Below are 16,199 nucleotides of genomic sequence, written 5' to 3'. Positions count from 1 at the left end.
AATTTGACAGACAGAGATCACAGGTAGGCAGAGAGGCAGGCAGAGAGAGAGAGGAAGGGAAGCAGGCTCGCTGCTGAGCAGAGAGCCCGATGTGGGACTCGATCCCAGGACCCTGGGATCATGACCTGAGCTGAAGGCAGAGGCTTTAACCCACTGAGCCACCCAAGCGCCCTGGAATTCCAATTTTTAACTGGGAGGAATCTACTGCCCCTCTCCAACCCATTCTTTCTTCTCTCCTGAAGAGTATCTCTTCGCAATGTGCTATGGATTTGTGTCAACCCTTCCAAAAAATTAATATGTTGGAACCCTAATCCCTCATATGATAATATTTGGAAGTGAGGATTGGGGAGGTAATTAAGCCATTAGAGTGGAATTCTCATGATGGGAATAGTCCCCTTTTAAAAAGAGATACCAGAGAAAGGGGCATCTGGGTGGCACAGTCAGTTGAGTGTCTGACTCTTGGTTTCATCTCAGGTCGTGATTTCAGGGTCGTGAGATACAGCCCCATGTGGGACTCCATGATCAGCAAGAAGTCTGCTTGAGAGTCTCTCCCTCACCCTCTTCCCTCCTCCACCTCTCTCATGTGTACACACCGCCCCCCTCTCTCTCTAAAAAGAAGAGGGAGAGATACCAGAGAGCTTGTTTCCTCCCTCTGCTCCCCACCATTGAAGACACTAGGAGAAAGGGGCTATCTGGAAGTAAGAAGAGAACCTTCACCAAGAACCTGACTGTGCTGGCACTGTGATCTCAGAATCCAGCCCCCAAGAAAATGAGAAATAAATGGTTGTCGTCTCAGCCCCCCAGTCTATGGCAATTTGCTATGGTGGCTTGAACTAAGACACAATGGTTGACATAAGTTTGGCTACTGAGGAGTCCTACAGAGAATCCATTTCTTCTTGGTCATTGTAAATACCTATTTTAAGAGACTTTGTTCTTATTCCCTTCCTCTACACCTTTCAGGTCAGTGAGCCAGTTGGTGGTCAGTCACAAAGATTGTTTCCCATCTTTAGAAAGAAGCCGAACCAGGTTTTTGGGTGCTTTCCCTGTAGGTCTGGAGAGCAAGCCCTGGCTTCAGAGTCGGACCTAATTTCAATCTCCCACTGATGTCTATGTGACCCCAAGTAAAGGAACTAAACTTGGCCCTAGTTTCTTTGGCTAATTTAAGAGGGGATGGAAGATCTGTTTTGTTATAATGAAGTAAAACAACAAATGTGGGTTCTCTCATGACACACGGTGGGTTCTCAGTAAGATTCGTTCCCTTCGATGTAGTTCTGAATGTAGAAGAGGTGCACAGCAGAAGGCCAAGAGTTCTTGAGATGTCAGGACCCTTGGGCAGCAAGAGCTGCACTGGAGTTGGGAGGGATGACTGATTGGTTACGTGCCATGGGGTTGGGGGAGGTAAGGAGAAAGGGAGGCATCCAAAAGGACTTCATGGGCTAAGGAAGACCCTCAGGATACTGAAGGACTTGCTATTATCAAGCTAAGGTTGTCCCCTTCCCCAACTAGCAAAACATTAACATTAAGATAGTTGGAAGTTTCCTGGAGGAATGTCACACATGCCATCCAGGAATGTGGCGTGGTGGTTGCCGGGGGTGGGGGGGGTGGGGGGGGGTGGGGGGGGTGGGGGGGGTGGGGGGGGTGGGGGGGGTGTCACCATGTGCTTTGTCCTTGGCTAGCCTTCTGCTCCCCTGTCACTTTCACTTATTTCTTTTTTAAATTTTTAAAAAATATTTTTAATTTATTTAATATTTATAATATTTAATGTATTTAATATTTATTTAATATTTAATTTGGAAAGAGAGAACACAGAAAAGCGCAAGGAGGGGGGAGGGTCAGAGGGAGAGGGAGAAGCAGACTCCCCGCTGAGCGTGGAAGCCTAATGTGGAGCTTGATCCCAGGCCCCTGCGGTCAGGACCTGAGCCCAGGATCATGACCAACTGAGCCACTCAGGCGCCCCCCCCCCACTTATTTCTATATTTCCATACTTGGACTTAGCCCATCAGAACAGAATAAAACCTTACCTTGACTCCTCCTCCGGAGACTGCAGAGATGCCGCGGATGACTAATTGTGTCCCTCGCCACTACTTCTAAATCTTTCCTCCAGGTATTCTGTCCCCTTGTGCTATCTAAGGGACCTGAATCCGATTTCCTTTCCCCCTACCAGGCGACGGCCCTTCGGGAAGAGGAGGTAACAGGTGGTGCAGGAAGTGCATCTAGGAAGCCAGCGTGGGCGGGCTGCCTCGGGGAGGCGGGGGGGTTCCCACACGTGCGGAAGGCTGAATTTGAAACGGGAACGTCTGGAGACCTGGGGGGGGGGGGGAGGGGGGGATGGCTGGAGACGGGGCGGGGGGGCTCGGGCGGAGCTGGGAGCGTCCTTCAGAGAGTGCGCTGGCGCCCTCTGTTGCTGCACGGACACGTTGCAGCCTGGAGGCCCGTCCCAGAGCGCGGCCGAAAGAGGCCCCCACGCTCGGGGTACAAGGGGCAGAGGGGGGCTTTTCTCTCCAGGCTGTAAAAGGGGCGGCTCACCCACTGGGTCTAATCCCGGGATCGCTGTCCTTCCCCAAAGGACACTGGAGGGTCGGGCAGGTCCCTTGACAGGACCGCAGCCTCAGAGCCCAGGGAAGGGTCCAGGGGCCGGGGAGACAATGACGAATCTGGGACCAAGAGGAAAACGTTATTGTGAGAAACTATGGAAACTGAGTTGACAGAGAACTTACTGTGAGCTGCTCCGTGGTGAGCGCCCTTTGAAGGACAATGAGCTCTTTACAGGAACAGTACGAAAGGACCGTTTCCCATCTGCAGCCCGGCAGCGCCCTCTGCGGCCATCGTCCCGAAAGAAGGGGCGAAACTGCGCGGAGCGGCCCTTTCCCTCAGTCCGCTCCGGGCGGAAAGCCGGAGGAAACCATCAAAAAGGCGTGGAAAGGAAGGGGCAGCATCACAGACACGCCTGTGGTTAGTCATGGTCTTTCCAATTCTTTGCTCTTTCCACTTCTGCCAGGAAAACACACGCACACACACACACACACACACACACGCGCGCGCGGTGGTATGTGTGCACGGACTTGGAAAGCCACACAGCCTGGTATGAGCATCCGATTCCCACAGAGAGGCCGGTGTGGAGGTCTCACATCGCCCCTCACAGCTGCCTCCGACTCGCTCCTGCGCGAAAAGTAGGTGCTGAATATTATAGGGGGAAAGAGTGGAAAAACTTATTCCTCAAGGCACGAATGAAAGTCAGTGCAGTCTGGACCTTCACAGAGGGGACTCTGGGGCCCAAATCCAGAAAGCTGGAAGGCCCAATGGCTTGAAACCATTCATGCACTTATCCATTATTTCAATAAATATTTATAAAGAACCATTAGATTGGGGGCTCCTGGGGGCTCCGTGGGTTAAGCGTCTGCCTTCGGCTCAGGCCATGATCCCCGGGTCCTGGGATGGAGCCCGGGGTCAGGCAGCCCTGCTCAGCGGGGAGTCTGCTCCCTGTCCTTCTACCCCTCCCCCCGCCACCCCCACCCTCGCTTGTGCTCTCGCTAGCTCTTTCTCAAATAAATAAATAAAATCTTAAAAAAAGAACGATTAGATTTTCCTTAACAAAGAACTCATCGTGTGGTGAGAGAAGCAGACCCCTCTCCCTCTGCAAGGTGAGGGACTTTGCTTGGAACACTGGGGGGAACCCATCCCGTGAGACTGAAGAGAGTCCCAAGAGGGCGACTCTGGGGAAGTGAGCGGATGAATGGCAAAGCACCCATGACCCCAAGCTTTTCCATTAAGGTGTCAGGACATCATCATAGAAGGAGGGGAGAGGTAGAGGTTGAAAGAAAAGATAAATTCACTGAGAAGCATGCTGGAGAGGAGGGTGGGTTTAAATGGGAGAGCCCCTGTCTGTCTCTTAGCGGGATTTGAGATGGGCTCTGTGACAACCTTCTTGAGCAGTTCTGCACTGGACTCCTGGTTGGGGAGAGACTAGGGGAGGGGGTATGTCTCCGCATCCCCTGTCGACTGGCCCCAAGAGCTGTTCCTCCTGGAAATTCTGACTGGGACATGTCAATGCCAGCATTTTGTGAGTACCTCAAACTCAGCATATATTCAACTATACTCCCGGTCCCTTTCCCCAGCTGGCTTTCTCCACATTCTTTTCCAGCTCAGTTAATGGAAACTCGGTCCTTCCAGATGCTCAGCCCCAAAGCCCTGAGGTCACCCTTGATTCCTCTCTTTTTCCCACCCTCAAAACATACTCAGATTCTAGCCACTTCTTTTTTTTCTTCCCTGGGCTGAGCCCCCACTGCCTCCTGCCCAGATGATTGAAACAACCTCCCACCTGGTCCCTTGTTTCCACTCTTGCCCTCCAAGAGTCTACTCTCAACGTTACGGCCAGTGATTGAGTTAGAGCAGATGCCATGTCCACGCATGCCTTTGCTCTCTTGTCTCACTCAGAATTAAAGCAAAAAAACCCATAAAATGGACCAGAAAACTTCACATGATTGAGACCCCATCTGACCTCTCCAATCTCCGCTCCTCCCACTGTCCCCCTCATCCACTCTGGCCCCAACACACCAGCCTCTCAAATGTTCCTCAAACACAACAAGTGTTTCAGCAAGGAAACTCACGGAGCCCTCCGCCTAGAACCATCTTTCCTCAGACGTCCACATGGCTCACTTGCCCTTTCTTTCAGGTTCCTGCCCAAATGTCACTGAATGGGTGAGAACTTTCCTGAGACCAGCCTGATACAAATTAGCAATTCCTTACTTCCCAGGCTTTCCTCTTACCTTTGTGTGGTTTTCATCTTTATCCATAGCATTTTTAATTGCCACAGTGTATACAGTGTATATTTTCTTTCTTTCTTTTTTCTTTTTTTCTTTGGTCCCGCATCAGGCTCCCTGTTCAGAGGGAAGCCTGCTTCTCCCTCTCCTGCTCCCCCTGTCTGTGCACACTCTTCCTGCCAAATAAGTAAATAAATCTTTAAAAATAAATAAAATAAAGTATTGATGGGATTTAGGCAAAGAAACCTGATGGGTGTGCAGTGGAAAATGGTAGATTTGCATGACACCAAACCCACCTGCAAATCCTTTTTTTTTTTTTTTTAAAGATTTTATTTATTTATTTGACACAGAGAGACAGCGAGAGAGGGAACACAAGCAGCGGGAGTGGGACAGGGAGAAGCAGGCTTCCTGCTGAGCAGGGAGCCTGATCCTAGGACTCTGGGATCATGACCTGAGCCAAAGGCAGTTGCTTGATGATGAGCCACCCAGGCGCCCCCCGACCTGCGAAGCCTAATGAGGAATAGCAGTAACCATTACTGGATATAGCCTGACTTCCCTCATTACTTGAAACACAACAAGACCCCTTGATTTGCTTTTTTCCCTACTGACGTAAGTGTAATAACTTTTTACTTCTTTTTGCCTCTTGAATCCAGATTTAATGTTTCTAATGAATATCACAAAATTTGGCCTATTTCATAGCGATAGAACAGATTATTCCTTCCTGAATATTTTTACATATTTTAAGTACTCTTTATAGTCTCTGAGCATTTAAAGCATATTTTAGCTAATCTTAATTTTGAATTTATTATATATATATATGTAACAGATTTATGGTGATAAGACTTTCATAATTTAAAAGTCATATTATTTCTGAGACTTGTTTTCCCACAGAAATAGAAGGAAAGTGGGATTATACATATCTAGAGATCATACATCCACAAGTCCTACAACGTGGTTTTGCTTTAAGGTTGCTTTGTCTTTTGTCATTATTATCTGCAGGATTTAGTAGAGTCCTTTCTACAGTATTTTTTTAAAGATTTTATTTATGTATTTAGGAGAGAGAGAGAGAGCACACACGTGGAGGGGGGAAGGGGCAGAGGGAGAAGGACAAACAGACCCCTCCCTGAGCAGGGAGCCCAACTTGGGTTGGGGCTTGATCCCAGGACCCTGGGATCATGACCTGAGCTGAAGGCAGATGCTTAGCTGACGGAGCCACCCAGGTGCCCCATCCAAGTTAACAGTATTTTTTTTTAAAGATTTTATTCATTTATTTGGCAGACAGAGGTCACAAGGAGGCAGAGAGGCAGGCACAGAGAGAGAGGGGGGAGGAAGCAGGCTCCCTACTGAGCAGAGAGCCCGATGCGGGGCTCCATCCCAGGACCCTGAGATCATGACCTGAGCCAAAGGCAGAGGCTTTAACCCACTGAGCCACCCAGGTGCCCCAGTTAACAGCATTTCTATCACACCGACAGACCTTGTCCGTACTACTCCACCCTCACTGGTTTCTTCCCCACAGTGACTAGTTTTTCAGGGTCAGCTTACCCTAGCGCAAATTACTGACCAAATGTATAGACATTAGAAGATCTTAAAAACAGTTTAAACTAGGCAATAGTACACGGGGAACCGAAATCATAGGAATCAGAATGCATCATAAAGAATGACGTCAGATCAAGAAACAAGAATTCTGAAGACTGTGGATCAAGGAAGATAAAAATGTTATGATATTTATCATAAATAATTTTGTAACGGTGGCTGCTGACCCTGGTTCCGTGGCTCAAAGAGAGTATCAAGGTCCTGGGCTCTCTCCACGCCCCCTTGGGTGTTTTCAGTGGATTCGTTTTGCCCTCGGGCTTGTTGCATCTCAGGGGCAAATGCCTGCAACAGCTCTAGGCACATCTTCCGTGAGAGCATTCAGAAGCAGGCAGGAGGGATGTTGCCATGGCAGTCAGTGACTACTCTGTCAAAAGTCTCCTTTTATCAAGAAACAAAATGTTTTTATCTAACTGGCCAGAACCAACTTCGGAACTAATCGCCGACAAAAGAAAGCTATTACTGAACCTGATTTCAACCAGGCATGATTCATCCCCTGGGATCTGCCTATTGCCTCCCTGAACAAAATCAGGTTTCTGGGACACCTGGTGGCTCAGTTGGTTAAGCATCCGACTCTTGATTTTGGCTCAGGTCATGGTCTCGGGGTCATGAGATCTAGCCCTGTGTCTGGCTCTGCGAGGAGGGTTTTTTCTCTCTCTCTCAAATAAAATAAATAAAATCTTTTTTTAAAAAAAATCAAGTTTCTGTTAGGAAGGAAGAGGGGAGAAGAGTTATTGCATAGGCAATGAATAGTGTATGCCACATCCACGAAAATGTGCTCCATGTCACGTAATTCATATCATGTTTCAATTATTTCTTGCTTCACAACCAAACACTCTAAGAGTTAGGGGTTTAAAACAACAATGTACTATTACTTCTGGTGGTTCTAAGGGTCGAAGGGCAGTTCCTCCTTCGGGTCCCTCATATGGTCACAATGAGATGGCAGGTGAGGATGGCATCATCCGAGGTCTCTTCTGTCTTCGGTCTGGCACCTCAGATGTTGGGAACAGCTGGGGCTGAGATGTCTCCCAGTGACTCAGATGGGCTCCCTCGCAGTATGACAGCCTCAGGACAGCCAAACTGTTTCACAGTGACTAGTTACTTCCTGAACAAATATTCCAAGAGATCTAGTTGGGAGTTGCAAAGCTCCTTATGATCTAGCTTCAGAAGTCACCCCATGTTACTTCGACTGCATTTTGTTGTCAAAGCAACCACATTCCAGCTCATATTCTAAAACAGCAGGGGAATGGATTCCTCCTCTCAGTGGGGGAATGGATTTCTCCTACAGGAGGGGAAGCAAAGCACAGCGGCCATCTTGCAAACCAGCAGACGTCATAGTATAGCTGTGGATGGAATGTTTGTGTCCCCCCAGAGTCACATGTTGAAATCCTAATCCCTCAGGTGATGGTATCAGGAGTTGGGGCCTTCGGGAGGTTGGTTAGATTACAAGGGGGTGAGGAGTGTGATTGCCGCGCCTTATAGAAGAGCCCCCAGAGAGCTCTCACTCCTTCTGCCTTGTGAGGGCACGTCAAGAAGGGTGCTGTCTGTGAATCAGGAAGCGGACCTTCACAGGACACGGAACACGCCAGCACCCTGACCCTAGCCTTCCAGCTTTCAGATCTGTGAGAAATAAATGAAGTCCCCCCAGTCCACGGCATTTTTGTTACAGCAGCCCCATGGAACCAAGACACATTCTGTGCATTCTGATATTTTGACCTTAGGGGCCTTGCTGACCCTGGAGGGACTGCCCCTCTCAGGACTAGCCAACTCCTTCATGTAGGAAAACAGCTTGCCATGCTTTTCAAATACAAGCCAACCAATCCAGAACCCACTCCCCCTCTCCCCGCTCCTTGATCTCACCTCAGCCCTGTGGACCCAGGGCCAGGTATCAGGCAATTGGCCATAACTCTTTTGCCTAGAGCCGCCGATATCCTTCAAACTAGCCAATCCCAAACCTGCTGTCCTGCCTTGCCTGTCATCTCCCAGGGAAACCGGGATGGAGGCTCTGGCCAGGGGGTTCCTCCCTTTCTGCCGCCCCTTGACCTACCACAGTACTTTTCCATGTGTCCCCCCCTCTGTCTCCCATGGAGTGGCATGACCCCTCCCCTTAGAAACGGTGAGTAATAAGCTTTCTCCAACAGCAGTCATCTCCCAATCTGTGAGCCTTACTGAATCTCACTTTCCTATTAATACACTATATTTTAAAACGGCACCGCGCGTGGATGTGCCAAATTCCTAGGATACCCAGGATCATGAGGAATAAAAGCACTTTTCCCCGGAGAATCCACATCCCTGGACAGTAAGTACCTTCAGCTGCCTAGAAACCTGAAGAGGAGGAGACAGGGCGAGGGCAGAGGCAGTCGTGTGGTGTGGAGGGTGTGTGTGCATGTGTGTGTGCATGTGTGCATGTGTCCCTTTCGCAGCACTTTCCATGCCTTCTCGGAGCATTTCTCCAGGGTCCCGGACATGCTAGAAGGGGCAGCTCCCGGCACAAGGCGTCTAGGCAGGGATAGTGGGAGAAATTATTGCCCTTAGGGTTTCAGGCTGTGCAGGTGTGGGCCTGGTGCAGGTTGCAGAGACGAGGGATCACTGCGGACAGACCCTTCCGGGACACACACCGTCCCCAAGCCCCCAGTCCTACTGGCATCCATCCGTGCGTCTGATCACTCCTCCTCCCTTCGCAGAGCCTCTACGAGAGGGTTAAGGCCTTGTTCTCAAAGACCGGGGATTCGAGTGAAACTGGAGGTCCGGTTAGCCTTCCTGTTTGAAGCGATCATGTCTAGAAAATGAGAAGAACAAACAGGGGTCTTCCTAGGCCATTCCACAAGAAGAGGAAATAGAAATGAAGGGAAATGAAAACAGCAGATTCCAGACAGTTCTGCAGACTCTTCTAATCCCAGCCCCTGAGAAAAAGAAACGGGTCGTCTGGGGTCACTCCACCTTCAGCCAGGATCCATCTATAGGTGAGTCTGGGTGCTGAGATGAAGCTGTCCTTTGCTCTGGAGTTGCTCTGAGGGCCTTGGGGTTTACTTCTCTAGTTTGTCTTCAGTTAGAGCCAGCCGGGGGGTTGGGGAGCACAAGAGGAAGAAGGAGGTGAAAGAATTGGGCCAAGAGGAAGTAACATTCATGTCTGGCCTGGAACGTCAGAATGGGACCTTATATAGAACTAAGGTCATGGCTGGCAGATGTCTTTAATTAACATGAAGTCATAGTGGAGTAGGATGGGTCCTTAAGCCAGTATGACTGGGGTCCCTGTAGGAAGACGAGAAGAGACACAGAGGAGCAGAACATCATAGGAAAACACCGGGATAACAGGAGCAGAGCTCAGAGTGATGTGTCTACGAGCCAAGGAATGATAAGGATTTCTGGCAAACACCGGAAACGAGAAGAAACATAGAAAGACTCATGGGTTTCGGAGGGAGCATGATCCTGACAACACCTTGGTCTCAGACTTGTAACTTCTATGAGCAAATAAATTTCTGCTGTTCTCAACCACCCAGTTTTTGGCACTTTCTCGTGTTAGCCCTAAGAAATTCATACAGGGAGGAAATGAGAAGTCTACTCAGGGAGATTTCTGGCCCCACTGGCCATGTCAGTGACCCTGGAGGGCCACTTTTAATAAGCCTCATCCAGTTCCCAAGGCCTTGAGAAGACCTCCCCAAGCTTGTCACCAGTGATGTTCCTTATGTCCCCACATAGTGAAGCCCCATTGAAATGTGAGAGTATTCTAGAGGCCTTTAAAGTGATGTGGGCCCTTTAACAAATTGGAATGCTGGGCTGGATGGAGCAGAATTTGGAGAGGGGGGTGTCTCTGCACTCTTTCGGTATCCCTCAGGCTGAGGTTTCCTGCTTTTCTTCTTTTGGTCTGATGAGAGCAAGAGCTAGACACACAAGAAATTAGCTGATGGTATTAACCAACTCTCCTGCAGGAGCCTTTGGGAAAAATACACCAGCTCCCCCATTCACAGCAGGAGGGATTGATTCAGTTTGTGAAATTATGTTTCTTATAAGCACAGAAGATGACTTTCTACAGGACCATCTCTTGCTGCCACACACACGGGAGCCCTGAGAAATGTCAGGCCGAGGGTGCCTGGGTGGCTCAGTCGGTTAGGCGGCTGCCTTCTGCTCAGGTCATGATCTCAGAGCCCTAGGATCGAGCCCCGCATTGGGCTCCCTGTTCTGCGGGGAGCCTGCTTCTCCCTCTCCCTCTGCCTTCCCCCCCCTCCCCATTTGTGCTCTCTCTCTCACACATTAAAAAATAGAATTAGCTGTTTATTAAAAGGAAAAAAAAAAAAGAAATCTCAGGCAGAAACTAGTATTCCCAGTTGGGCTGTGGCTGGAGCTAGAAATGGCCAATAATTATAATTGCTTTCCTGCTGAGATCTCTAGGGGGACATATCACTGCTCCCCATCTCAGGGGCTGGGCTTCCGCCCAGGGCCAGGAAACACAGCTAAAAAGGTGGCAGAGAAGACAAAACCCTTTCACACACCTGGGCACCAAGGCAGACATCTGCCATTTCCTCAAGCTGACCACTTAACCACCATAGTTCTGTTTTTCGCTTCTGATGGTAGCTGACATTTGCCTTGGTAACTTTCAATTCTAGCTCTTCCTTTGATCATGTCCCTAATGTGATAACTCAATAACGATCCTCCTCAGCCTGCCCTGGATCCTGTATATTTGTTAAGTCACATGACAAAAGAGACGGCACAGATGGAATGAGCACTGACTGCTAATCAGTTGACCTGAAAGTAAGGAGGGTATCTTGGATTGTTGAATGGGTCCAGTGGAATCCCAAGTGTTCATAAAAGTAGAACACAGTTGGTGGTTAGAGACCAGAGGAGGGAAGCAGAGGAAATGTTTGAAGTGTGCAAGAGAGATTTGACCCGCCATTGCTGATTTTGAGGATGGACAAAAGAAGTCACAAGCCAGAAAGACTCTAGAATCTGGAAAGAGTCCTCAACTGACAGCCAACAAGAAAGTGGGTGGCAAGTCCCACAACTGCATGAAACTGAACTCCACAACCATCTGAATGAACAAGAATATGGACTCCCCTCCCAGAGCCTCCAAGAAGGAACACAGGCTGACATCTCGATTTGGGCCTTATGAAAAGCTAAGCGGAGAACCAGTCAAGCCAGCCAGACTTAAGACCTAAGAAGACTGAGATAATGAATTTGTGTGGTTTTAAGGCACTAAGTTGGTGGCAATTTGTTACAGCAGCATTAAGAAACTAATACACTTCACCAATATGGTTCCCTCAGGAAGTAAAACCTATGGATGATGAAGTAGATACCCTAAACTCTTCTCTCTCCATTCACCTGTCTTTGCACCACACACTATGATCTACTTTACTGTGATTAGCCCAGCAGCAAAGCGTTGTTGCAGCAAAAGGATTTTAACCTCATTTCTTTCATGTTGCTCCAACAGAACTGAAGCCTGTTCACTTAAAGGAAACTGGAAAGGGGGGGTGGAAAAAGCTACCTAATGTTTACTTGCCTAATGAGAAAATCCTATCTTCTAATAAAGATAATCTAAATCCTAAAGATAATCTAATCCTATCTTCTCCTAAAATTTATACTCACCAGGTTTACCTTTTATTTTTGACTGGAGTCTCTTAGTGCCTTTCAAGATTTTTGTTCGCAGTCTTCAGGGATTTCTTTTCCATTTTATTTACTTTATTTTATTTATTAAATACTTATTTATTTAGATATTGCAATTTAAAAATAAAGTGATGCATATAAAAATGATTTTCCAACGTATAAAAGAGTTAAAGGAGTGAAATGAATATACAGTTGACCCTTGAACAACACAAAGGTTAAGGGTACTGACACCCTCCGCCCCAACCAGTCAAAATCTGTACATAACTTTTGGCTCTCCCGAAACTTGATTACTAATAGCCTACTGTTGACCAGAAGTCTTACCTATAACACAAGTGGCCAATTATCACATAATTTGTATGTTGTATGTGTTATGTATGATATTCTTACAATAAAGTAAGCTAGAGGAAAGAACATGTTATTAAGGAAATCATAAGAAAGAAAAAATACATTTGTAGTACTGTGCTGTTTTAACCAAAAAATCGTGTATATATGTGGACCGGTGCAGTTCAAACCCATGTTGTGTGGGGTCAACTGTACCACCTGTGTTCACCTATTAAATAGTTCAAAAGTTTACCTGTGTGTCATAGGTCTGTGTAAATAGTCTATGTAAATACTAATATAATACCACTAATAAGCAATAATCAATAATAATCAATAATCAATAGTTATAACATGGCTTTTCTTTTCTTTTTATTATGTTCAGTTAGCCAGCATATAGTACATCATAAGTTTTTGTTGTAGTGTTCAATGATCCATTGGTTGCGTATAATACCCAAAGCTCATCCCAAAACATGCCCTCATTAATACCCATCACCCAGTCACACCATCCCCCCAACACCATCCCTTCTGTAACCCTTAGTTTATATCCTGAAGTCCAGAGTCTCTCATGGTTTATCTCCCTCTCTGATTTCTTCTCATTCAGTTTTTCCTCTCTTCCCCTGTGGTCCTCTGCTCTATTTCTCTTGTTCCACGTATGAGTGAAACCATATGATAATTGTCTTTCTCTGCTTGACTTATTTCACTCAGCATAACCCCCTCCAGTTCCATCCATGTTGATGCAATGGTGGGTATTCATGCTTTCTGATGCCTGAGTAATATTCCATTGTATATATGAACTACATCTTCTTTATCCATACGTCTATTCCTTTCACAGTTCTGCAATGGCCATTACTACTATGAGCATTGGGGTACATGTGCCCCTCCTTTTTACTACATCTATTTCTCTGGGGTAAATACCTAGTAGTATAATCCCTGGGTCCTCGAGTAGCTCTATTTTTACCATCTTGAGGAGCCTCCATACTGTTTTCCAGAGTGACTGTACCAGCTTGCATTCCCACCAACAGTTTCCCTTTCTCCACAACCTTGCCAACATTTGTTTCCTTTCTTGTTAATTTTGGCCATTCTAGCTGGTGTAAGGTGGTATCTCATTGTGGAGATTGGTATTTGTATTTGCATTTCCCTGATGGCCAGTGATGTTGAACATTTTTTCCTATGTCTATTAGCCATTTGTATAACATGGTTTTTAAAAACTTATTTAAAGATTGGTGGGAGGAAGGATGGGGGGTAACCTGTAGTAGAGAGATTGAAGGAAAGCTGATAAGCCAAGGTTTGAGGAAATCAGAGAGCAGTGGAAGTTTAACATCGTTGTGGAAACATTGACACACTATTAGTAGATGGAGTTATTACATTCAAATGGGTAATTAATTACAGTTACAGATGAATAATTAATTATAATCCCCAAATCAATGGTGATAGTATTCAAACTAATTAAAAACTCCAAGGCCATACATCTTTGTATCTATTAGAATCCCTTTTGCTGCAACAAGGAGCCCCAACTCAAATGCTTCAATGGGAAGGAAACTTACTCTCTTACCTGACTGAAAGTCCGGACAAGGGTGAAGCAGGAGGGAAAGCAGCTCAGTGTAATTGTCAAGGACCCAGATTCTCTCTTTCTCCACTCTGCCCTTCTCAGCAGGCAGCCTGGATCCTATGGTCCCAGAATGATTGCCAAAGGTCCAGGCATCCCATCCAGACACACACTAGACAAAAGAATGGACAGTCTTGCCTGGAATTTCTTACAAACAATAATAGCCAACTGAGCCCTAACTATGTGCCAGGCGCATTATGTATATATCTTCATTTAAAGCCATCAACAACCCTACTACACCACTTGTATAGCTGGTTCTGCCTTAAAGTCCTAGAGAGTTCAGAAATACTAGGATTCCCCCTTAAAGCATGTTCAGTGAATAATGCTGGTTGGACGGGTTAGCTCTTGGAGGAGACAGAGTGCTATTTTCTAGAATAAGACACCAGGAACTAACTGGAGGGCCCCACACTGTCTTCCCAAACATGGCATCTTGTGATAAGCACAATACAAGCACTCACCAGGCTGCTGTGGTCAACAATGACCTGGATCTTCTGGCCTTGACCGCCACTGCCCAGTTTCTATACGGCTACTTATTCATGTAACTATGTAGCTCATATTTATCTTTATGCTCCCTTGGACTTGACATCAGAATTTTGCCTGTAAGGCTGGATTTACTTGACATCCTTCATAGAAAATAAAAACAAGATACCAGTTAGCTTATGATAAAAGAAGGATGTACTAAAATGACAAAAAGCTCAAGAGAGAGGAAGGCAAACAAAGAAACAGACTCTCAACTCTAGAGAACACGCTGATGGTCACCAGAGGGGTGGTAGGTGGGGGGAATGGATGAAACAGGTGATGGATGGGGATTAAGGAGCCCACTTGTTGTGATGAGCACCAGGTGTTTATGGAAGTATGAATCACTATAGTGTACACCTGAAACTAATACTGTACTGCATGTTAACCAACTGTAATTTCAATTTTAAAAAAATTTTAAAAATTACAAAAAACCCAAAAGCAAGAGTGTAGCCAGACCAAAGAAATCATTGGATCCAAGAAATGAAAATCCCTGGGAACCTAAGTAGGACTGTCTTTCTCTGTTTTCTTCCAGTTTTATTGAGATATAATTGATATGCAGCACAGTATACGTTTAAAGGTATAGCACAATGACTTTACTTACATATACTGTAAAATGATTATCATCATAAGTCTAGTTAATATCCATCATCTCATAAATACCAATAAAAAAGGAAAAAGAAAAAAACATTTTTCCTTGTGATGAGAACTTTAAGGATCTAGTCTTAATAACCTTCCTATATACCATGCATCAGTGTTAGCTATGGTTACCATGTCCGCATCACATACCCAGTGCTTATTTATCTTGTAATTGGAACTTTGTACCTTTTGACCACCTTCATCCAATTCCCCCACCCCTTACTTTTGGCAAACAGAAATCTGATCTCTTTTCCCGTGAGGTTTTCTTTCTTAGATTCCACATCTAGGTGAGATCATACAATATCTTTCTCTGCTTGACTCATTTCACTCAGCAAAATGCCCTTAAGCCCCACCCATGTTGCAAATTTTAAGATTTCCTTCTTTTTGTGGCTGAATAATATTCCATTGTGTATATACACCACATCTTCTATATCCATTCACCTGTTGATGGACGTTTACATTATTTTCATGTCTTTGCTATCGTAGATAAGGCTGCAGTGAACATGGGGGTGCAGATATTTCTTCAAAATACTGATCTCCTTCAGATATATACCTAGAAGTAGAATGACTGAATCATATGGTAGTTCTATTTTTAGATTTCTGGGGAACCTCCGTACTGCTTTCCATAATGGTTGTACCCATTTACATTCCCACCAATAGTGCACAAGGATTTCCTTTTCTCCACATGCTCACCAGCATTTGTTATCTCTTATCTTTTGGTAATGGCCCTTTTAATGAGTGTGAGGTGATACCTTGTTGTAGTTCTGATTGATATTTTCCTGATGGTTAGTGATGTTAAGCACCTTTTCATGTACTTGTTGGCCATTTGTGTATATTCTTTGGAAGAATGTCTATTCAGGTCCCTTCCCCATTTTGAAATCAGACTAGTTTTTTGCTATTGAGTTGTATGAGTTCTTTATATATTCAGATATTAGCCCCTTATTAGATACATGATTTGCAATTTTTTTTTCCACTCAGTAAGTTGCTCTAGTAGGACTATCTCTTGACTCTGCTCCTTTCCATGAGTCTACTTCATTCTTCATTTTGTGGACCAGTTCTCTCTCTTCTCCTGTCTGCTGAGTCCACAGCAAAAAAAAGTGCCCATTATATAGTCATTCCTAGAGAACTCATTTGCATTTTTATTGCTACTCTCCAACCCCCATGCCTCT

Source organism: Martes martes (assembly GCF_963455335.1).
Source record: "Martes martes genome assembly, chromosome: 15".
In the NCBI taxonomy this organism is placed as follows: Eukaryota; Metazoa; Chordata; class Mammalia; order Carnivora; family Mustelidae; genus Martes; species Martes martes.
The sequence above is the reverse complement of the archived record's forward strand: the minus strand, read 5'-3'. Positions refer to the sequence as shown.